Consider the following 24,097-nt stretch of genomic DNA (forward strand, 5'->3'; position numbering starts at 1 on the left):
AGTGATTGAGTAGAAACAATTAAACAATGAAAATCAATACGCAAAGCCCGCAAACGCCAAACAAGCAAGTACAATGACAAAATATATAACTAAATAGACAATAACTGGAGCGCACCGAAAAACACGTCTACGCGTTGAAGACACATACTCATACGTAAGCATTTGGTGAAATTTGAAGTTTCTAGCTGTTAAAATGGGGCAGAAATTGCGCAAACTTTCTTATCTGATGAATCGGTTGTATGAGATATATACTATGTATACCAGTTTCTTATATGAACAATCGGTTGTATGAGATATATACTATATATACCACCGGTCTCTATGATTTTTTCAGACAACAATATATGCTATACATGTAATCATTTGGTGAAATTTGAACATATCTAAACGATTTTTAAGATAAATATAAAATAAAAAATAGGTAGGTACTTTGTTCGAGGATGCAAAACTTCACGTTTTTTTTGGTCTACATGTAAAAACTGTGACTACGAATCACCTGTTTAAAAAAAAAATATATGACGTAAACGTAACCATTTGATGAAATCTGAATAATTTTGAAGCTTCTAGCCGTCAAAAAGGGGCAAAAGTGACAGTTTATATGGGGTATATAATATATATACTACCGATCTCTATGATTTTTTCAGACAACAATATTTACGTATATATTTGGTGAAATTTGAAGCTTCTAGCTGTTAAAATGGGACAGAAATTGCACAAAGTTTCTTATCTGAACAATCGGTTGTATGAGATATATACTACGTATACCACCGATCTCAATAATTTTTTCAGACATCAATCAATCAATCATACACGTAAGTATTTGGTGAAATTTGAAGTTTTTAGCTGTTAAAATGGGGCTGAAATTGAAAAAAAAAAAATATATATATATTATATATATTGTAATGAGTTTACTGCAATTCCCTTTATTTGCAATCTTCTGCTAATGTTCGAATCACTAAACTGTTGAATAAATAACTCCACTCTTCAATAATGCAAAATGGCCTTTATTAAAGTACTTCACAATAACACTTATAATTCTGATAGCTTGCTTAACTCAAACTGTTTCGTTATTCCTCAGCCTGTGCCGCTTTTATACTCTTCGGCTTCCTCGTTCTCCCTTTTCTCCTAAAGTCTAGTAGTTTCGTGAACCTGATGCTTGTTTACCCGCTATACACACGTATATTTGCAATTTGTATCCATATGCGTGTGTATATGTGAGCGGCTGATGATGACATGCGCTCTGTTGCCCCGCACGTATGTGTGCAGATATAATGATTAATTTGTTTACGTACATACAAGTGTAGCAGCTTGCTTTATTGTTGTTGTGGCTCTATTTACTTAGCATCAGACTAGGAATGTGAGTATCACTTAGTGTCACTAATATTCGTCACAATATATACTATATACCATCATATATATATTATATATATCACCGATCTCTATGATTTTTTTACACAGCAATATATACTATATACGTAAGCAATTGGCGAAATTTGAAAAATAGCTATTAAAATGGGGTAGAAATTGCGAAAAGTTTCTTATCTGAACAATCGGTTGTATGAGATATATACTCAATAATAGAGGCGCTACAATCAGTTTTGATTAAACTCGTTATCTGTCGAGCAATAGTAGAGTTATTTATTGTGAAGTACTTTAATAAAGACCATTTTGCATTACTAAATAGTGGTGTTATTTATTCAACAGTTTAGTGATTCGAACTTAGCAGAAGGTTGCAAATAAGAGGATTTGCAGTAAATTCGTTACAATTGGTGTCAGAAGAAGAATTGTTGAATAAATTCCGAAGATTGGGAATACAACTTGGATATGGCAAAGTTCAGTGAATTGAAGATCCAGCAACTGAAGAAGGAGTTGGAGAGCCGTGGATTGAATACAACCGGCATTAAACTCGAACTTCAGGGGCGATTACGAGAGGCAATGGAAGCAGAAGGAATTAACGTGGAAGAGTGTGGCTTTCCTCTTGATGGCTAGGAGACAACAAAAATTGAAGAGAAAAATGAAACATCGCAGACAGTTACGAGCAAATACTTCAACATGATTTTAGCTGCAATATCTGCTCAAACATCGACAGTGTCATCTCAACTGGCAGAACAGAAGACATATATGGAATCACAGGAGAACCGTATAACATCCAAGATGAAATCCCAAGAGACACGAATAACATCAAAGATCGAATCACAAGAAACGCGTATTTCAGAAATGTCGACACAGATTACATCAAAGATGGAAACACAAATGAAAGAACAAGAGGCACGCATAACAGTACAACTCGAAGCGCAGGAGGCGCGTATATCATCAAAACTCGAAGCGCGTATGGACGAGAAAATAACGCAGTTTGAGGAAAAATCGCAGCCGAGGTGGATGCTTTGAGAGGTCGTATACAGGAGTTGCAATTAAATCGCCCAGCTGTTTCAGCAAGAAATACGAAGATAAAAACTCCATCTTTTGATGGTTCTGTTCCTTTCCAGGTATTTAAGATTCAGTTTGAGAAGACCGCAGCAGTGAACAACTGGAGTGCTGAAGATAAAGTTGCTGCACTATTCGCGGCATTGAAAGGATCTGCTGCTGAAATCCTACAGACTATTCCCGAAGGAGAGAGAAACAACTACGAAACATTGATGAGCGCTCTAGAGAGGCGATACGGAAGCGAACGCAGGAAGCAGATACACAAAATAGAGTTGCAAAACCGCTACCAAAAAGCTAATGAGACTTTGCAGGAGTTTGCGTCAGATGTGGAAAGGCTTGCGCATTTGGCGAATGCCGACGCACCCGTGGAATACACCGAAAGGGTAAAAATGCAGAGATTTATAAATAGCATACGGGACGTCGAAACGAAACGAGCCACATACGCAAACCCAAAGCCAACATTTGCAGAAACGGTATCCCATGCGCTGGCTCAGGAAACAGCATCACTTTTGAGTAAGCCCACATACAAAGATCATCGCGTGGAAGTGGAAAGGCCAGACTGGGTAGACACCATTTTGGAAGCATTAAAAGGAACGCAGCAGAAAAACCATGGTGCCGTCAAATGCTTTAAATGTGGAAAGCCAGGGCACATTGCACGCTATTGCAGTACCAATCCTAACAGTTCCAGCAATTGGGTGGCCGTAAACGTCGAGCTGAAGGAGAGGAGCAAATCTCAAAATCCATGTGCCACTTAATTTTAGCTACGAGAGAGGCTACAGCAGTAAACGAGTGGTTGTGAAAGAGAGTCAGCAAATACCACCAAAATCCGAAGCAGTCATCTGGGCAAAGGTTGCAAACAAATCAGCACCGAAAATACTTGTAGGAAAAACCCTGGCTATGACAAAACAAGATGGACGTATTCCGGTAAGAGTACTCAATGAGTTCAAGTCACCACTCAAACTGACCAAAGGAGCTATTTTTGGAAGATGCCAAGAGGCTGAAGTAGTTGTTAACTGTGAACAGCTCCAGGAACACGTTTCATCTAGTAATACTGATCTTTCAAATGACATCACGGCATGGACGGAGGGGCTAGAGGAAGATTATCAGAGTAAGGCAAGGCAACTGCTCCTAAAGTACGCAAACATATTTGACCAGGATGGTTCCAAACCAGGCCGCACCAACTTTGTGAAACATCAAATTGACACTGGAGACGCGAGGCCGATACGCCAAGCTCCTCGTAGTGTTCCACTGGCAAAACGGGAAGTTGTGAGTCAAATCGTACAAGAAATGAGCGACAGCGGCGTCATCGAACCATCAGCTAGTCCATGGAGCTCACCTGTGGTACTTGTGAAGAAGAAGGATGGGAAAATGAGGTTTTGCGTGGATTACCGCAAGATGAACGACGTCACGAAAAAGATAGCTACCCATTGCCAAGAATTGGCGATACTCTGAGCTCGCTCTCTGGTACGAAATGGTTTTCCACACTGGACTTGAAAAGTGGCTACTGGCAAGTGGAAGTGAAGGAGGAAGACAAAGAAAAAACAGCCTTCAGCGTCGGAGATGGTCTTTGGCAATTCACAGTTATGCCTTTGGACTTTGTAATGCACCAGCTACTATTGAGAGACTCGTGGATCAGGTATTGAAAGGACTGCACTGGAAAACATGCTTGGTATATCTGGAGGGAGTTTTCCAGAGAATAGCTGCGCTGGTGTGAAACTAAGGCCCAAAAAGTGCGCGCTGTTTAAAAAGGAAGTCAATTATTTGGGTCACAAGGTAACGACAGAAGGTATCCGTACAGCAAATGAAAAGATAGAGGCAGTAAAGGATTGGCCAGACCACTGTTTAGGCCATCAAGCTAAACCCAAGAATGAGCACGGCCAATGGTGACCCAGCCTAATGTAAACTATCTGTGTTTGCTTCTATCTCTACCTTCGCGCACTAACACCAACGGCTACATATGTCCGTGCAGGCGTATGCGTATGTGTTGGTGCGCGACTTTCCAATTTAACTTACTTTCGTTCAATCACCCCTCAAAACCGCTTTTCGGCGGAATTGAGAGGTGAACGCGTTTTATAAGAAAGAAACTCTTTTACTTCTTTTTTGGAAACCCTCCGTGATAACTGCAGCCATCAGCCCTGTTATAGGTAAGATTTTCATTTTTGTATAACTTAACCTAAATATAGTCAGTTAAATTGTGAATTAGCTTTGAATTACGCATTGTGAATTAACTTTGAAGTGCAAATTATTAAATTCTTAAATTCAAGAATTTAATCTGCTGTGTTATTTTCCTTTTTTCTCTTTTTTCAACGAGCGCAGAAAACCCCTTGGGAACTTACTACAGAGCTATCGAAGCCCCAAGAGGTTTTTTCATGGTCCTACTACGCCGGAATAATTATAGAAACGACTGAATTACCAGCGACCAACTAGATAACCACAGCAAATCAAAGCCATTACCACACAACAGCTACAGCAACTATCAGTAACATACCACCTTAGAGCGTTTCAAAAGCGACAAGCACTACACCAGCAAACAAACACGAGCGGTCAAACAAAGGCACAAAGGTACGTGGTTTGAGTTCAATTTTTTTTTTTTTGTTTTTTGCACAATTAGGGAAATTACATAAAGTTTAACTTCCCGGTGTACCAACAACGCGATTTTATTAATAAAAACCATGTAATTATACGTATGTGTGGCAGCTAAGTTACACAGATTTACATAAACTCTTTTGATTTAGTAGTTTGTTTGCTGTAACGCATATTTTCGAGGAATATGGCAGCCAGCTGCACAAATCCAACATAACCCCACTTTTTCACTGTAGTGTGGCAATTTCTTTGCAACAACATTTTAACGCACTTTATCGCAAGTCACTGCCAATATTTTAGAACCATTGAACACTTAAGTGTAATCCATTGAACCAATTCTTTAGGTTCTGACATAAATCAGCGTTACTACCATTAAACCAAAGTCACTTAACCTTATTTTCTTATATACACAACACTAACACTTCGGTGAGTTGGGTGACAAGAGTGTTCGCATAAAAGCACAATTAGCTGAAAAAATTAAAGCAAATATACACAGAGAAAAATTTGCGTGTTTTACCCTTTGGTTGCAGTCCATTATATTGGGGATGTACCCAGCAACATCGTCCTATCTTAAGCTGAACGCCCCTTCGTAAGCTACTGCTATTAACAAGTTAGATCCATTTTACCCTTAAGCGCAGTGCTCCTGTCATGTCAAAAGCCATGGAAAATTACATCAGGGTGGCTGATGAAGTCATTGAGTTTGAAGCTGACTTCAACAACACATCCGAATCCGAGCATACCAAATAAACTCTGGCTATCCAGCAAGAAGAGTTAAAGGCAAAGTGGAAAAAAGCAAAAACAGCCCATGATGAACTATTAGCTGGGGACACTCTAGAGGGAAAAAATATATCAGCTGTTAAGATAAAGCACAAAAGTGCTTACGTAGTCTACTTGCGTTTCATGTCAAACATATCAACGCGACAGGCCACATTCAACAAACCCGACCCTAAGCCCGAAGAACAGCACGAAAGGGATACAAATATCCGCCTACCCCCGTGTGACACTGATGTGTTCAAGGGAGATTTCTTATCCTGGCCTACTTTCAGAGACCACTTTACAGACATATATATTTTAAATAAGCGACTCACACCGGTAGAAAGATTGTACCACTTGATACAAAAGACCCAGGGTGAGGCGAAAGAGATAGTGCAAAAGTGCCCGCTCACAAACGAAGGGTTCGGTATATCGTGGCAAAATCTGGTAGACAGATACGAAAACAAACGCATACTAGTGAATACTCAGCTGAAAACATTGTTCAGCTTAGAGGCGGTCGAAAAGGAATGCGGCACTTCAATTAGAAAGTTGCAGCGAGACATCAACAACTGTATCGCATCCTTAAAGACACATCAAATCGATGTGTCAAATTGGGATGCAATTATAACTTATTTGTGTTCAACGAAATTACCAAAAAACACACTAGCCTTATGGGAGCAAACGGTTCAAAATAAAACAGAAATGTCCAAGTGGGAAGACATGGATAAATTCTTACAGAACCGTTTCCAGACACTTGAGACAGTCTCTGGCATAACTGAGGATAGCTTGGAAACCAAGAACCCGAAAACCTATAATGGTAGACAATCTACTGAAAACTCACTCTCACACAAAGCTAGGTGCTTTTCAGACGAGTGTAACCAAAGGTGCGTGCAAGATGTGTAAATCCACTGAGCACAAACTACAACATTGCCAACGGTTCTGCACATTGGCGGTTTCCGATAAAATCACCTTCATTAAAAACCAAAAAGTGTGTATTAACTGCTTATCCTCAGGAAATATTGTGTCTAGGTGTTCAAGCTCCTACAATTGCGCCACCTGCCAGCAAAGACACAATACGCTCCTACATATTCAGGCAACGAACACCAACAAAAACGCAAACAACAATAATAACCACCCTGGCCCATCAGCCCAAGCGCAACAGAGACGCACCTCTTCCAATAACCAAAGCACTGGAAATAACCAAAACAATGGAACTAACTACTTCAAGGCCTGCTTTACAAACACAAGTAAAGGGGTTTTACTAGGTACCGCCCGCATCAATATATTTTACAACAACCCCAACTTCTCCGCGCGGGCACTTGTAGATTCGGGGTGAGAATGTACTTTCATAACTGAGAAACGTCGCATAAACTTGCCATCTCAGCGGATGTCTCCGCACGTGTCCGGCATCACCAATCAAGTGTCAGCACAAGCAAAGGAAGCGTGTCATATACAACTGCGGTCTCCAATTGATCCCGAACTTAGTATAAGCTGGCAAACGTTTTTTTGTCAATGAGAAAGTCGACCTGATATTAGGAGGCGACATTTATGCACAGGTGATGTTAGGTGGAATAAAGAAAGACGTGTTAGGAACACTGCTAGCCCAAGAGACTGTGTTCGGCTAGATATTGACCGGCCAAACCGAAACAATCTCACCCAGAGAGAAATATGTGTCCTTTGTCAGTGAAGTGCAATTGGACAGAGAGCTACGATCATTTTGGGAAACAGAGGAAGTCCCCAAGGACAAGGCGTACAATCATGATGACAGGTATTGTGAAGAATTGTATAAGAACACAACGATTCGAAATGATGTGGATAAATATATTGTATCCTTGCCTTTTAAACAGGAATTTCCAAAATATAAACAATTAGGTCCCTCATTAAAAATTGCGTGTTCACAATTTTTCCGAATGGAAACGCGTTTAGCTAAAGACCCACCATTACAGTCAGAATACAATAGGGTCTTAGCAGAGTATGAAACCTTGGGGCACATGTCCCGGGTACCAACACACATCCCTGCTGAAGACTGTGATACTTATTTTTTACCATATCATGCCGTCAAAAAGGAAGAAAGCACAACAACCAAAGTAAGAGCGGTGTTCAATGCGTTATCATCAACTGCAAACGGAGTCAGCCTCAACGACATCCTCCATCCGGGCACAGTGCTACAGAATGATTTAACCATTCTCATATTAAGGTGGCGTTTCTACAAATATGTCTTTAACAGCGACATAGAAAAAATGTACACACAGATTCTGTTGCACGCTGATCCGAACAGAAAGTACGCAGCCCATACAACTATATGAGTTGAAAACGGTCACCTTCGGAGTTAACTGTGCCCCATACCTTGCAATACGAACACTGCTCCAGTTAGCGGACGACGTGGAGCACAGCCACCCTATAGCATCAGATATACTACGAAATGCAATGTACGTTGACGACGTGCTAGCAGGAGGACACACTATTACCGACACCATTAAAGCAAGGGATCAAATAACTACAGCCCTGGGGACAGCAGGATTCTCGCTGAGCAAATGCACCGCCAACTCGAAAAAACTACGTAAAGGCCTACCAAAGGCTCACCTCCTAAACGAAGATTTCCTAGACTTCGAGGATACCAGTATGGTTAAAGCACTTGGCATCAGGTGGAACGCCCACTCAGATATCTTTTGCTTCAAAACGAAACCCATAAAGGAACAGTCTAGCTTTACAAAACGGAAAATTCTGTCGGCCATATCAAAATTATTTGACCCCTTAGGGTAGCTGGCACCATTCGTGGTTACCGCCAAAATGTTGATGCAAGGCATCTGGTTAGAGGGAACAGGGTGGGATGAAACCGTGTCGCCAATCTCGCTGGATCGGTGGCAGAGTTTCATCGAAAGTTACCAGCACATAGAAAAAATTCAGATCCCACGCCGGGTACACTTCTCACCAACAGCCACAGTGGAGATCCACGAATTCTGCGACGCGTCAGAAAAAGCATATGCAGCCACCGTTTACTTGCGCGTCAATATTAATGAACAAATATTTTTAAGCCTGCTATTAGCCAAATCAAGAGTCGCGCCCGTAAAAACTATCTCATTACCAAGACTAGAACTTTGTGGAGCAGTTCTCCTTGCAGAAACCCTAGAACAACAAGAACCTTAATTTAGGCAAACATAAAACCTTATTATGGACTGACTCAACTATTCTCTTAGCTTCGTTACGGAAACCTCCGTGTTCATGGTCAACCTTCGTGGCCCACCGTGTGACAAAGATAATAGACCAAGTTGGGAACACGGACTGGCGTCACGTGGTCTCAGCGTCAAACCCTGCAGACTTAGCCAGTAGAGGGCTATTAGCGCAAGAGCTGGTAAACAATTCCTTGTGGTGGGAAGGCCCATCTTGGCTGCAGCAAGATGGCAAAGAATGGCCAAACGAGGAAATAAACTACACCACAACCATGGAAGAAAAAAGGTTACAAGTGCACACAACCTCGGTTAACCGTAAAGACGAGGATATTGTAGACAGGTTTTCCGACCTTTCCCGGGCTTTAAGAGTTGTGTCCTACGTTCTACGGTTCTACAAAAGGACTCATCTCAAAACCTCCTTCAATGAAACATCACTGACGATTTCGCCCATTGTGATCAAAGCAAAGATGTGTCGACTGATCGTCAATGCTCAACGAAACCATTATGCGGAGGAGTAAGAACACTCCAAGAAAAAGGGTCAATCAATTCAATGAGCGATTTACAATCCTTGCACCCATTTCTCGATGAGGACGAGACAATCAGAGTCGGGGGCGGCTCGCGGCGTTCAAGGACCTCTCGTATAACGAACGCCACCCCATAATTCTGTCCTATCATAGTGGACTGTCTCGTCTCATCACACGATTTGTCCATAAAATCTCGTTAGATGGTGGGAATCAGCTTATGCTGCGCCTGATCCGAACACAGTACTGGATACCTCGGGTGAAAAATATGATAAGATCAGAAATTCACAAGTGCAAGGTATGCACAGTGCATAGGAAACAGGCGAAAACACAATTGATGGGTATTCTACTGACCAAGCGAACCACCTATACCCGGGCATTCACTAACACCGGGGTAGATTTTGCCGGCCCCTTTCAGATAAAGAATTATCAGGGGCGAGGCTGTCGCGTGTCCAAGGGTTTTGTCTGCCTCTTTGTGTGTTTCTCCACTAAGGCCATCCACTTGGAAGCGACTACCGATCTGAGCACCCGGTCATTCTTGGCGGCTTTTGCCAGATTCGTCGCGCGACGAGGCTGCCCGAAGAATGTGTATTCCGACAACGGAACCAATTTTGTCGGGGCATCAAGAGCCCTCAGGGCGGAGTTCAAAACCTTCATGGCTGACTCACGCGCCGAGGTAGTGACAACGTATACATACCAAAATCTGAACTGGCATTTTATTCCTGCGTCTGCTCCTCACATGGGGGGATTGTGGGAAGCGGGAGTGAAAAGTTTTAAATTTCACTTCAAAAGGGTAGCACTCAACCTTAAATACACCTTTGAGGAATTCTGTACCCTGCTTTGCAGGATAGAATCCTGCCTCAACTCCCGCCCCTTAACTCCCTCTTCAAATCAACCGTCCGACCTAGAACCATTAACCCCGGGACATTTTTTAATAGGGGGACACCTATTAGCGCCCCCGGAGCCAGACGCGGACGAAAACCCCGCATCGATTATCAATCGATGGCAGCGACTAAAGGCCCTACACCACACCTTTTGTCGACGAGGGAAGACGGAATACCTCGTCGAACTTCAAAAAATGAACAAATTGCGCCAAACTAAAGCAATAATGAAGCTTGACGATCTAGTTGTCATAAGGGAAGACAACTTGCAACCCAATGAGTGGAGGCTCGGGAGGGTAATCAACCTCCATCCGGGATCGGATGGACGAGTACGAGTAGTGGATCTCATGACGGCGAAGGGTAAGGTCACAAGAGCCCTCATTAAACTCGTGCTACTCCCATCCAGCGAAGAGGGTCAGGGATCTAGAGAGGCGTAACCGCAGCCAGGCCCGAAACATACAACCGATGCCCCTCCCCCCTTTTTTCCTCTTTTTTTTCTCTTTTTTTAAACATAAAACCAGAAAACTACACCCAAAAAACAGTTCACTGCTCAAAGACAGCACCCCATTATAGAAACTAAGCCATGTTTATCAATAAAACAAACAATTGTAAATGAATTGTCGGACAAAATGAAGTCATAGGTAATGTAACCACATTCAAATGAATAAATTTAGGGATACATTCTCAAACATTTGTTCTCCAATCTGTCACACTTGTGCAGGTAGATTTTGTCCATATGAATGCAAGACAAGGAAGGACTTTAATTTCGAAGACGCAAGAATGAATTCTCGAGCTTTCACACACTGGTGATTCCAGTTGTGGAAATAATTCAAGAATTTATGAAATGTTTGAGAATTTCCATTCCAGGCACCCATTTGAGGAAAAGAGCAATTAGTGAAACCAAATTATATCACAAACATTATGCGAACCCTGAGTTTAAACAAATACCTTTATATTTCCATTGAATATGTTTATTCAAACCCTTAAGCTACAACTATGCTTTCACCCATGATACAAGCGCTTTCAAGATGGGGACTTTTCTTCTTATGGGTTTTTTTATTATTCCAAAAGACTTACATTTTTTTAAATAAAATGCCAAAGAAAAGATCCAACAACATATAAAGGAAACTGTTCGTATGTGTTGTTGTTTTCGAAATGTTATACACTATTGAGAACTTGGGAGTCTTGTGGAAAGAAAATCATACATATGTTGCAAACGACCCCACCTGTAGGGGCTTGTATCATGCTTTCATCTACAGCAACCACTAATTCCTCAAACTACTTTTATGTATAATAAATCTTAACTCACATACCCAAAATTCGAATAAGAAACTGTTGGCATCTCCAAACTTGGCTGTAGGAATATTGTACTAAGCGCGATCCCCTGTAAAACAAAAAATATTATGTTTATCTAAAAAACTTCGTAACAATCAATGTACCTGCAAGAGTTCAGAAGCACCCAACAATTCATAGGTATGAGCGCCGAAGTAATCACGTTGCGCTTGTAGCAAGCCTGCGGGCAGTTTCTCTGCACGATAGCCATCATAGAAGGAGAGCGCCGTGGATAGAGCTAGCCCGGTAATACCTCACAGAACAGCGTTAGCCACTACTTGACACCAAGAATTTCGTCCCACTTCAATGGCCTTTTTGAAAAAGTCATCTGACAATACGTTTGAGAGCTGCGGATTGCGGGTGTAGGCATCCGTAATGTTGCCTAAGAAAACACTTCGTATAATACAACCGCCACAGATTTCCATCGATTTCCACTTTCGTTTACGTACCGAACTTGTTGGCAATGCCGAACCGGCGAATTGTCAATAAATTTTTTGACAGCATCGGATAAAACGCGTATGCGATTTCTATGCTAATTTTTAGTGTAATTTTTTTACTCTTGGATTGTGCTATAAAAATGCCTGAAAAATGTACCATCTACACTGCATTAGTTGGTTTATTAAACGCCAAGAATTACAAATTTGGCGGAGTTCGTTAATCATAGGGTGAAGACATTCAAGGAATCATTGAGAATGTGTCGCTGGGATGCTGCGCGTTACTCGTAACGCTTTCTTGCTGATCTCGTGAATTGTCATGTAACCTCGGCCACTAGTTTGCAGCAACTATTAGACACAATGATTGATGTATCCAATGAAGATACTGTACCACAAGTGCGACGCGATTGGTTTGTGTTTGCTGTGCTCTCTACGTTACCATGGGTAGGACGTGATTTTAAACAAACGTTCGAAAAAGCATCATAATGCTTTACGTGTGTGGTCCGTTGATGCACCACATCCGCAAGAGGAATACTTAGATTGCTTATGGGCACAAATACGTAAATTACGTCAAGATAATTGGGCTGAAAAGCATATACCACGCCCGTATTTAGCCTTCGACTCTATTCTCTGAGTCACTACAACACAATTTACCACCCTTTGTACCACCACCTCATCATGAGACATATGATTATCCAATGCCTTGGATGGTGTTTCGTATGCCTGATTATAACGATTGTCCTGATGGTCCCAACTTACCAGGTGCTCATTCAATAGAACGTTTTCTAATCGAAGAGAACTTGCATCACATCATCGAAACACATCGTTTAGAGCGTAAAGATTGTGCTCCGCAACTGCTAGCTTTCCGATACAAAAGTAAAATTCCTTTGGAGTACTGCATTGTTGAAGTTGTATTTGCTGAAATATTTCATATGCCAACGCCGCGTTTATTTGAAAATTGTTTATGGTTCTATACTAATTGAATTGTGTAAATTGCAACCCGCAACTTTGCCTCAAGTGCTTGCACAGGCAACCGAGATCCTTTTTATACGCATAGATTCGATGAATACATCATGTTTTGATCGTTTTGTGAACTGGTTTTCTTACCATTTGAGTAATTTTAAATTTACTTGGTCCTGGGAGGAGTGGGATAGTTGTTTGCTGCTAGACCCAGAGCATCCACGTCCCAAGTTCATACAAGAAGTTTTGCATAAATGCCTTAGATTATCGTATCATCAACGTATTGTCGAAATGATGCCCGAAGCATACGCCAAGCTCATACCAGTGGCACCACAACCTAACTACAAATATGCCGCTGATTGGTCGTGGCAATTCGAAAAAAATGTACACCCGAAGAAGTCATCAATATTCTGAAAGAGTTGCCGAATTCCGGCGATAACGCCGATCAGGAAATATCTGAGACCTCATTTAATCCACTCAAAATCGATGTCTTCGTCCAAACGCTATTGAATTTGGGCGCAAAATCGTTTTGACACAGTTTTGCTGCAATATCGAAATTTCATTTAGTTTTTAAGGCTCTGGCCGAATCTGAGGAAGCTCAAATTTGCATACTTCATAACGTTTACGAATTATGGCAGCATCATTAACAGATGATGGTCGTTATTACTGATAATTTGTCAGCTGTCGCTACATGGATATTCTCCAAAGAAATGACCGGCGAATTCACCAAATCGCTAAATTATTCTAGGACAGCAAAAGCATATGAGAGACGCTCTTTTATTTATTTTATTTATTTATTTATTTGTTTAAGTCTATGAATTTTATTCCTTACAGACTATGATACAAGGAAAATTTAAAAAATACTTATGCCTAAAAGTAATCGGTTTACTTAGAAAGCAGACTTCAAAATATTCATAAATTCAGCTCTTTGTATAGAAAAATCAAGAGCAACGGAATTACTTATTGAGTTAAGCTCCCGAATAGCACGCGTAATGGGAGCATTACCAGCGTAATTCGTTCTGAAATAATGGTAATAAAATGGAAAGGAATTTCTGAGAGATCTTTGGGGAACATTAAATCGAATCCTTTCCAGCAAATAAGGGCAATCAATGTAGCCATTAATAACATTATACATGAATGACAAGCACAGTATAGATCTACGATTTTCCAAAGACTTGAGGCTTAAAAGTAAAAGACGTGCAGAGTAGGAAGGAATCGGCTCCGAAAAGTTTAACGGGCGAAGGGCATATTTAAGGAAAATTTTTTGAATTCTCTCAATTCTACAAATGGCCGTTTGGTTGCTTGGTCTCCAAATGAAGACAGCATATTCAATGTGAGATCTAACGTATGACGTGTAGAGCAGCTTAAAGGTATAGGGGTCTGAGAATTTTGAAGCATTGCGCCGTACAAATCCGAGCATAGAATATGCTTTCGACGTTGCGTAGTTAATGTGATTAATGAAGGAAAACCTTTTGTCAAAAACGACACCCAGGTCTTTAATCTCGTCAACACATTGAAGTTCACAGTTAGATATACTGTATTTTGTAGAGAAATTGTTAGTTGATTTTGAATAAACTATTTGGAAGCATTTTTGCGTATTTAAAGAGAGACAGGAGTTCAGGCACCATTGGTGAAGCTTATTTTTATTTATTAGCTTATTTATATCATCCTGCAGCTTTATGGCATCTTCTTGCGATTTAATAGCTGAGAATATTTTTAAGTCATCTGCATAAAGTAAACACTTTGCAAACGAAAAACAACTGCTGATGTCATTAATAAATAACATAAATAAAAGTGGGCCTAGTATACTTCCCTGGGGAACGCCAGAAGTCGCAACGAACGGACTAGACATTTTCCCATCAATGGTAACAACGCAGTGTCTATTACTTAAATAAGAACGAATCCACAAAAGAAACGTTGAATGAAAACCGATACAGCTTAATTTTTTTATCAGAACTGTGTGAGGAACTCTATCAAAAGCTTTGGAAAAGTCAGTGTAAATGCAATCAACCTGTAGTCCAGCAGAGAAAGAATCTACACAGTATTCGCTAAAACAGCAAGATTTGAAACCGTGGACCTATCAGCAACAAACCCGTGCTGGTTGGGTGATATAAGGGATTTAACAGCAAAACTCAACTTGGCATTCACAGCATGCTCAAAAATTTTGGAGTATGTATAGTGGACTATCAAGCAATTTGACTACGCCTTCATATGCTTACATATGTAATTGATGGGTACCTCGTTTTTTTTCATCAATGACAGGAAATTCATTGAAGGGTAACACAATCCACTTTTACAATAATACAATTCACATTTACAAAAAATCCACATGCACTTTCCGAATGGTGTTGCCAGGTGCTAAGGCGGCGCAAAATCGGGAAAAACGCAATCACATTTTTTTCCCCTTTTCCTTCTTCTTTTTTGGGCCGTGTCTTACGGATTTGAACAAAGGTTATTAAAATGTTCCCAAAAGATGACTTAATCTTTTTTATGGCGGAAAAGGGGAACTTATAACCTGAAATAAATGGTCTTCTCAAAAATACCCTATTACCACCCGGATCAAATGGCACCTGATTTCGTATGGCGTTAATGTATTAATCTATAGTTTATTTATCATATTTTACAATATTTTTTTGATTACACTATACAAATGTAAACTTGGGGGCGGAAATAAATAGTCAGATGTAGCGGCGTATATGGGCGGGATGCCTCAACCTATGACCCCCCCACCCACCCCACCCTCGAGGACGGCGGCAGGCCAAGTAGTCGTCGTTTTGCACAAATAGGGCTCGGCTTTATGACCAAAGGCAACCAGTGCCGGATCTCCGGCCGAGCATAGTATTCGAAGAAATAATTCTTCAGGATCTGCTCTTCCATCACCATGCCACCAAAAAAATTCAGACCAATCGCGTCACGAATGCCCCCCAATATCTCTCGCACCACCTGGGTGTAATCAGTCATCGCCTGAAAGAATTCAAAGGCCACGAGACAACCCGATAGATCCAGTGGAGTCGGATCACGAAGAAATATCCCCCACTCCGAGAAAGCCGGCACCAGAACCTTACCTGGGCACGTGCGTCGACTTCGACCGTCAGCTGTCCCTGCCCCTCGTGCAGGTTCCGTAGCTCCTTTCCTCCGTTCAACTCGTGGTGCTGGCTTCACAATCTATAGAAAACAAATGAAAAACAACGGAATATCAATCAATGCTTATTTCAGATTAGGAATAAATAAAACTTACTCCTGTTTTCTTTGGCACGTTCGGTATTCTCGATTGCTGCTTTAAAATGATTAATTAGCCACGCAACCGAATGCGTTCCACAAAAGTTATCCCCATGCGCCATCTTTCGGCAAAATACTGACAACCGGCCAAAAGCTTACCGCGTGGCTACACTTAAAGCCAAATATGTCAGATTGCACACGAAGCGCAGCGTCATAGAGAAGTGCCATTTCAAACTAATCGGGTGGACATAAAGATAATTTACATCAAAATCGCGTTGTATATAGAAAAAACAGAACACAAAATAAATACTCTTGTGCAGCTAACTGCCTAAGTAATTGTAGCTTGTTGCCAACCTCTTGTCTCTGAATATCTTTCCGACACCCAACTCCCCTCAAGCATGATGAAATCCCCTCAAATTCTAAACCCTGACCAATGACAATTACCCCTTTTCAGGTCTAGTATGACCCGGTATACGACTCTACGCAGGAGGGCGTAACTCATGGCCCAGCGGTACCCGAAACCATGTCACCTGTGCGACAAGCGACATCCGATCCGGTTATGCCCGGTCTACCGAGCCAAATCGGCCGAGTAAAAGCAAAGGGAAGCCGCATTGGGACGGTACTGCGGCAACTGCCGCACCGCCGGCTGCACGAGCAAAGGACGTTGCCACCAGTGCCAAGGGACCATCACACCACGCTGCACCAGCCGGAGCCCCAGGAAGTTGATACCAGTCCATGCAGCGTTCAGATGGATAGCGAACATCCTGTCTCTGTAAGCATCGGAAATAGGAACTGACAACGGGCCACGCGAACTAGAAGAAGGAGAGTTGAACGAAGCCGGAGCGGAATCACGGCCTTTCCGCCCGGCCACCAGTAGGAAGGTGGAACCAAGGAAGTTCCGGCCCCCACTCGTACACGAACGCCGCAAAGATGGAGCGGAATCACGGACTTTCCGCCCATCAACTACACACCAACGTCATCAAAGAGCGAGGAAGCGGTGCTCAGATCGTCACAAGGGAATAGCGGAATCACGGACTTTCCGCAGCCCGAACCGGCGTCAACATACACAAGGAGCGGAATCCCGGACTTTCCGCCCCCGTCAAGGATACAAGTTGGAGAGAATAGGTTCGCAGGGCCGGCTGGAACGACACTCTCGACGACTGCCAGCTGCCTTCAGAACGGGGCAATTCACGCGGGAGATCGTAGCACTTCGGCCCTTTACATCAATATCGCCAACTGCCGTGATCAAAATCGAAGCGCGAGGGCGGTTGCACCTGATACGCGCACTCATCGACGCGTGCGCCACAACTTCGATAATTTCACGCGACCTGGCTCGACAGCTACACCTCGACGAGGAAAACTACGGATCACAACGAGGGTGCCTCTTGCGAATAAGGGGTAAACATGGGCAGAACCGTAGGCTCACGGTTCACGCTACGATCGTTTCCAACTACGCCCGTGTGAGTCCAAGCGCGAATGTGGACCCCTCGGTCGCAACACCGTATGCCCATATGCAGCTCGCCGATCCAACATTTTTTTTGTCAAGTCCGGTTCGACTCGTGTTGGGAGCCGATATATATCCGGAGCTGATACTGCCGGGCACATTGCCATCTACGTTTGGCCCTTTTAAACGCAGAGCAGTATACTTGGCTGGCTCTTGTCTGGGGCATGCCGCTCCTAAATCTTCCTCAACCCTCGAACTAGCTTCATGTGCCATCCTTGTGAGAAGAGGTGCAAAAAATTTAACTCAACCACGTACTATTTCTTAACGTTTATTCTTTCTTTACTACAGCCCTAAATATGGTCAGTTAAATTGTGAATTAGCTTTGAATTACGCATGGTGAATTAACTTTGAAGTACAAATTATTAAATTGTTAAATTCAAGAATTTAATCTGCTGTGAGTTCTTTTCCTTTTTTCTCTTTTTTCAACGAGCGCAAAAAACCCCTTGGGAACTTACTACAGAGCTATCGAAGCCCCAAGAGGTTTTTTCAACCACAGAAATTGCATGAATTAAGAAGTTTCCTTGGGCTGTGTACATATTACCGGCGATTTGTACCAAACTTTTACAGCGTAGCCCATAACCTCCATGAGGTTACAGGAAAAAATAAAGCTTTTGAATGGAAGAAGGAGCAAGAATTGGCTTTCCAAACATTGAAAGAGTGTTTGTGCACTGCCCCAATGTTGGCATATCCGATCTCAGGAGCAACATTTATTCTAGATACAGATGCGAGTGGATATGCTATAGGAGGCGTTTTATCACAACTGGTCGATGGACAGGAGAAGGTAGTTGCATACTACAGCCGTTCGATTGGAAAACTAGAGAGGAAATATTACGTTACACGGAGAGAGCTGTTGACACTGGTAGAGTGCATTAAAACTTTCCACAAATACCTCTACGGGCAGCGATTACGCGTCAGGACAGATCACGCAGCGCTGAAATGGTTTCTGCAATTCCGTAATCTGGAGGGATAATTGGCACGGTGGATCGAGCGACTACAAAGCTATGACTTTTCCATTGAGCATCGAAAAGGTAGTACCCATGGAAATGCTGATGCTATGTTACGAAGACTATGTAGTTTGGAATGCAGGCACTGTTCAAAGGCCGAGGCTAAAGAAGACATTATAGATGTCCGGCTAATAACTATAACATGTACAGATGAATGGGACAAGGAACAGCTAATGAAGTGTCAGCTAGAAGATACAGATCTGTCACATGTTATGCAAGGGTCGAACGAAACGAAAGACCAAATAGAGAGGAGATGTCAGCAGAGAGTCCCATTGCGAAGTCATATTGAGCACAGTGGAACAGTTTAGAATTGATATCCGGTTGCTTGCATCGAGTATGGGAGAGTGAGGATGGTCAATGCAAGAAGAAACTGATAGTTGTACCCAGAAAGAGGATTCCTGATGTGCTCAGCGAGCTGCATAATGGTCCAAGCGGAGGTCATCTTCGAATCAAGAAGACGCTCGAGAAGATTAAACAGAGATTATATTGGGTTGGTTGCCGTCAGTCGGTCACTGAGTGGATTGCGAACTGCGGGGTTTGCAGCAGAGCCAAAGGCCCAAAACCCGAAGTTATGGCTAGATGAAGCAATATAACTCAGGTGCGCCATTTGAAAGGATCGCTATGGATGTCGCAGGTCCATTTCCTTCTAGCAACTGCGGAAACAAATACGTACTGGTAGTTATGGATTATTTCAGAAAATGGCCAGAGGTATACCCAATCCCAAATAAAGAAGCGGAAAAAATAGCAGAAGTGTTTATAAACAATTGGGTTGCAAGGTATGGTATACCAATGGAGTTACATTCTGACCAAGGCAAGAATTTCTAATCAGCTGTGTTCCGGGAAATGTGTAAATCATTGGGAATTTGAAAAACACGGACAACTGCATTGTATCCTCAGTCCGATTGTATGGTGGAACGATTCAATATAACATTGGAGGAGCATTTAAGGAAAGTAGTAGACAAGTACCATAAGGAGTGGGATACACATATATCATTATTATTGATGGCTTACCGATCAGCAGTGCATGAGACAACGGGCCGAACCCCTGCAAAAGTAATTTTTGGCAATGACCTTCGACTGCCAGCTGATTTGAAGTTTGGGATAGATGCCGATGCGGAGAGAAATGTCAAGAAATCCACTGCTGTCTAGGAAGAAGAGCTTACACGATCTTGTAAGACAACGAGCAAAGATTATGAGTGACAAGATGAAAGCCCGATACGATAAAGCAATTAATTCGGAAGGTTTTCAGGAAGGAGATTTGGCGTTGTTACAAACCACGAACCAAAATGAAAGTCATCATTTGGAAAGGCTTGCAGCATTTAGATCAAGAGATTTGTCTGATCGGGACGATCAGACTTAGGTGGCGGGCAGTGTAACGAATATTAGCAACACTAAGGGGTACTGTCATCTCTAAGCCGTTGTTAAGCAGTGACGTGAATGCACATCAATAATTCAATCATTATGTCTACACATATGTACGTACACGCAGCACAAACACATGCAGATATCTTATCTGAGATATGCAATTATAATTGTGGAAGTGTCGCTCACAAACACACGGGCATATGAGAGCTATACACGTACATCTGTGTTATATTATAACATATAACCAACTATTAGATTCTAGAACAGAAGCGCCTAGAAGATGCAACGAGGAAATCAAAGAGTATAAAAGACCTCAACAATAGAGGCGCTAAAATCAGTTTTGATTAAGCACGCTATCTGTCGAGCAATATTAGAGTTATTTATTGTGAAGTACTTTAATAAAGACCATTTTGCATTACTAAATATTGGTGTTATTTATTCAACAGTTTAGTGATTCGAACTTAGCAAAAGTTTCCAAATAAGAGGATTTGCAGTCAATTCGATACAATATATACTATATATACTACCATATATATATATATGTATATATATATATACGTAAGCATTCGTTGAAATTTGAAGCCTCTAGCTCTTAAAAGCAGTGGGAGCATATCTCCAAAGCACTTCGTACTGCCGCCGAGAAAAAATTGGTTACCGGCGGCCACGAAAAAACAGCTGGTATGATGAAGAATGCCGCATTGCAACCGAAAGAAAACACGCTGCCTACAGGGCTACGTTAAAAGCGAGCGCGACAAGAGGAGTGTGTGAACGCTATCGTGAGTTGAAAAGGGAAGCGAGACGCCTTTTCAGGAAGAAAAAAACAGAAGCAGAAAGGCGTGAGTGCGAGGAGCTTGAGCTGCTAGCCACCAGGAATAACGCCCGATTATTCTACCAAAAAATACGGCGACAGACGGAAGGTTTTAAGACCGGGGCAATTTCCTGTAGGAATGAAAACGGCGACCTTGTAACTGATGTCCAGAGAGTGCTTAGATTTTGGAGGGAATACTTCTCTGCTCTCCTAAATGGAGGCAGCAATTCACCGCGCAGAGATGAAGAACCCGATCCCGGAATCGATGATGATGGAATATATGTCCCCCCGCCCGATTATGACGAAGTTAGAATAGCAATAACCAGATTGAAAAACAACAAGGCCGTGGGCGCTCATGGACTGCCTGCGGAGCTATTCAAGTTCGGCGGCGAGGAGTTGGTAAGGCGCATGCAGCAGCTTCTTAGCAAAATATGGGCGGACGAACGCATGCCCGACGGTTGGAATCTAAGTGTTCTTTGCCCAGTCCACAAGAAGGGGGATATTGCAAAATGCACCAACTATCGTGGAATCAGCCTTCTTAATATCGCATATAACGTCCTTTCAAGTGTATTGTGCGAAAGATTGAAGCCCACCGTGAACCGGCTGATTGGACCTTATCAGTGCAGCTTCAGACCTGGTAAATCTAGCATCGACCAGATTTTCACAATGCGCCAAATCTTGGAAAAAACCCGTGAAAAGAGAATCGACACACATCACCTCTTCGTCGACTTTAAAGCCGCCTTCGACAGCACGAAAAGGAGCTGCCTATATGCCGCTATGTCTGAATGTGGTTTCCCCGCAAAACTTATACCGCTGCGCAAAATGACGTTGAGCAACACCATCAGCTCAGTCAGAATTGGGAAGGACCTCTCCGAGCCGTTCGAATCTAAACGAGGTTTCAGACAGGGTGACCCCCTATCATGCGATTTCTTTAATTTGATGCTGGAGAAAATTATACTAGCTGCAGAACTTAACCGCACTGGAACAATATACTATAAAAGCGTGCAATTACTGGCATATGCTGATGACATTGATATCATCGGCCTAAACACCCGCACTGTTAGTTCTGCTTACTCCAAACTGGAAAAAGAAGCGGTAAAGATGGGTTTGATGGTGAATGAGGACAAAACGAAGTACCTGCTGTCATCGAGCAAAGAGTCAGCGCATATGCGCCTTGGCAACCACGCTACTGTTGGCAGCCATAATTTCGAAATAGTAAAAGACTTCGTTTATTTGGGAACCAGCATCAACACTGGCAACAACATCAGCACTGAAATCCAGCGAAGAATCAATCTTGTCAATAAATGCTACTTTGGACTAGGAAGGCAATTGAAAAGTAAAGTCCTCTCTCGGCGAACGAAAATCATACTCTACAAGTCACTTATCGTACCCACCCTGCTATATGGGGCAGAAGCATGAACCATGACAACAGCAGATGAAGCGGCTTTGGGAGTGTTCGAGAGAAAAGTTCTTCGAAAGATTTATGGACCTCTACGCGTTGGCGATGGCGAGTACCGAAGAAGATTTAATGGTGAGCTGTACGAGCTACACGCAGACATCAACATAGTCCAGCGAATTAAAACGCAGCGGCTGCGCTGGCTAGGCCATGTTATGCGAATGAAAGATGATGCTCCGGCCAAAAAAATGTATTTCTATCGGAACCCGCCTATGGAAGCAGAGGTAGAGGGCGGCCCCCACTATGTTGGAAGAACCAGGTGGAAAACGATTTAAACTCCCTTGGTGTGACCGATTGGCGCCGGTTTGCGGAGGGAAGGAGCGACTGGCGCGCCTTGTTGGACGGCCATAACCGTTTAGACGGTTAAGCGCCAATTAAGTAAGTAAGTAATTACGAAAAGTTTCTTATCTGAACAATCGGTTGTGGGGGATATATACTATATATACGACCGATCTCATCAATTTTTTCAGACAACAATACGTGCAATATACGAAAGTACATGGTGAAGTTTGAAGCTTCAATCTGTTAAATTGAAAAATCGGTTGTATGGAGGATATATGCTATAGTGGTCCGATCCGGCCGGTACCGACATATCTCTAATCGGACACCCTAATACACCCGCTCACCAAATTTTATCACGATATCTCAAAAATTGAGGGACTCGTTTTCATACGAACAGACAGACGGACATGGCTAAATCAACTCAGCTCTTCATCCTGATTATTTCGGTATACTTAATGGTAGGTCTATCTGTTTTCCTTTAAGGACTTACAATGTTGGTTTTCGTGACGAAATTAATATACCATTTCATTTTCATGAAAGGTATAAAAATAGGTAGGTACTTTATGTGAGGATGCAAAGATTCACGTTGTTGTGGTCTGCATGTAAAAACTATGACTACGAATCACTTATTTCAAAAATATATGACGTAAACGTAACTATTTGATGAAATTTGAAGCTTCTAGCCGTAAAGGGGTATATAATATATATACCACCGATCTCTATGATTTTCTTAGACAACAATATACGCTATATACGTAAGCATTTGGTGAAATTTGAAGCTTCTAGCTGTTAAAATGGGGCTGAAATTGCAAAAAAAAGATATATATATATTATATATACCATCATATATATATTATACATATCACCGATCTCTATGATTTTTTTACACAACAATATATACTATATACGTAAGCAATCGGTGAAATTTGAAGCTTATAGCTGTTAAAATGGGGTAGAAATTGCGAAAAGTTTCTTATCTGAACAATCGGTTGTATGAGATATATACTATGAAAAAACCGATCTCTATGATTTTTTTAGACAACAATATATGCTATAGACGTAAGCATTCGGTGAAATTTGAAGCTTCTAGCTGTTAAAATGGGTCTGAAATTGCGAAAATATATATATATACTATATATACCACCATATATATACCAAAGAGCTTTATGATTTTTTCAGACAACAATATATGCCATATACGGAAGAATTCGTTGAAATTTGAAGCCTCTCCTCTATCTCTTTATTTTGAAGAGGGCAGTAATCACGAAAAGTTTCTTATCTGAACAATCGGTTGTGGGGGATATATACTATATATACGACCGATCTCATCAATTTTTTCAGACAACAATATGAGCAATATACGAAAGTATATGGTGAAGTTTGAAGCTTCAATCTGTTAAA

General features: G+C 41.9%; 1 pseudogene; it reads left to right on the forward strand.

Moving 5' to 3' along the window:
- Positions 1-3,749: 3,749 nt before the first annotated feature.
- LOC137254261 (nuclear cap-binding protein subunit 1-like) lies at positions 3,750-13,876 on the forward strand (annotated as a pseudogene).
- Positions 13,877-24,097: the final 10,221 nt, after the last annotated feature.

The sequence above is a fragment of the Eurosta solidaginis genome, chromosome 5 (assembly GCF_040869045.1).
Source record: "Eurosta solidaginis isolate ZX-2024a chromosome 5, ASM4086904v1, whole genome shotgun sequence".
In the NCBI taxonomy this organism is placed as follows: domain Eukaryota; kingdom Metazoa; phylum Arthropoda; class Insecta; order Diptera; family Tephritidae; genus Eurosta; species Eurosta solidaginis.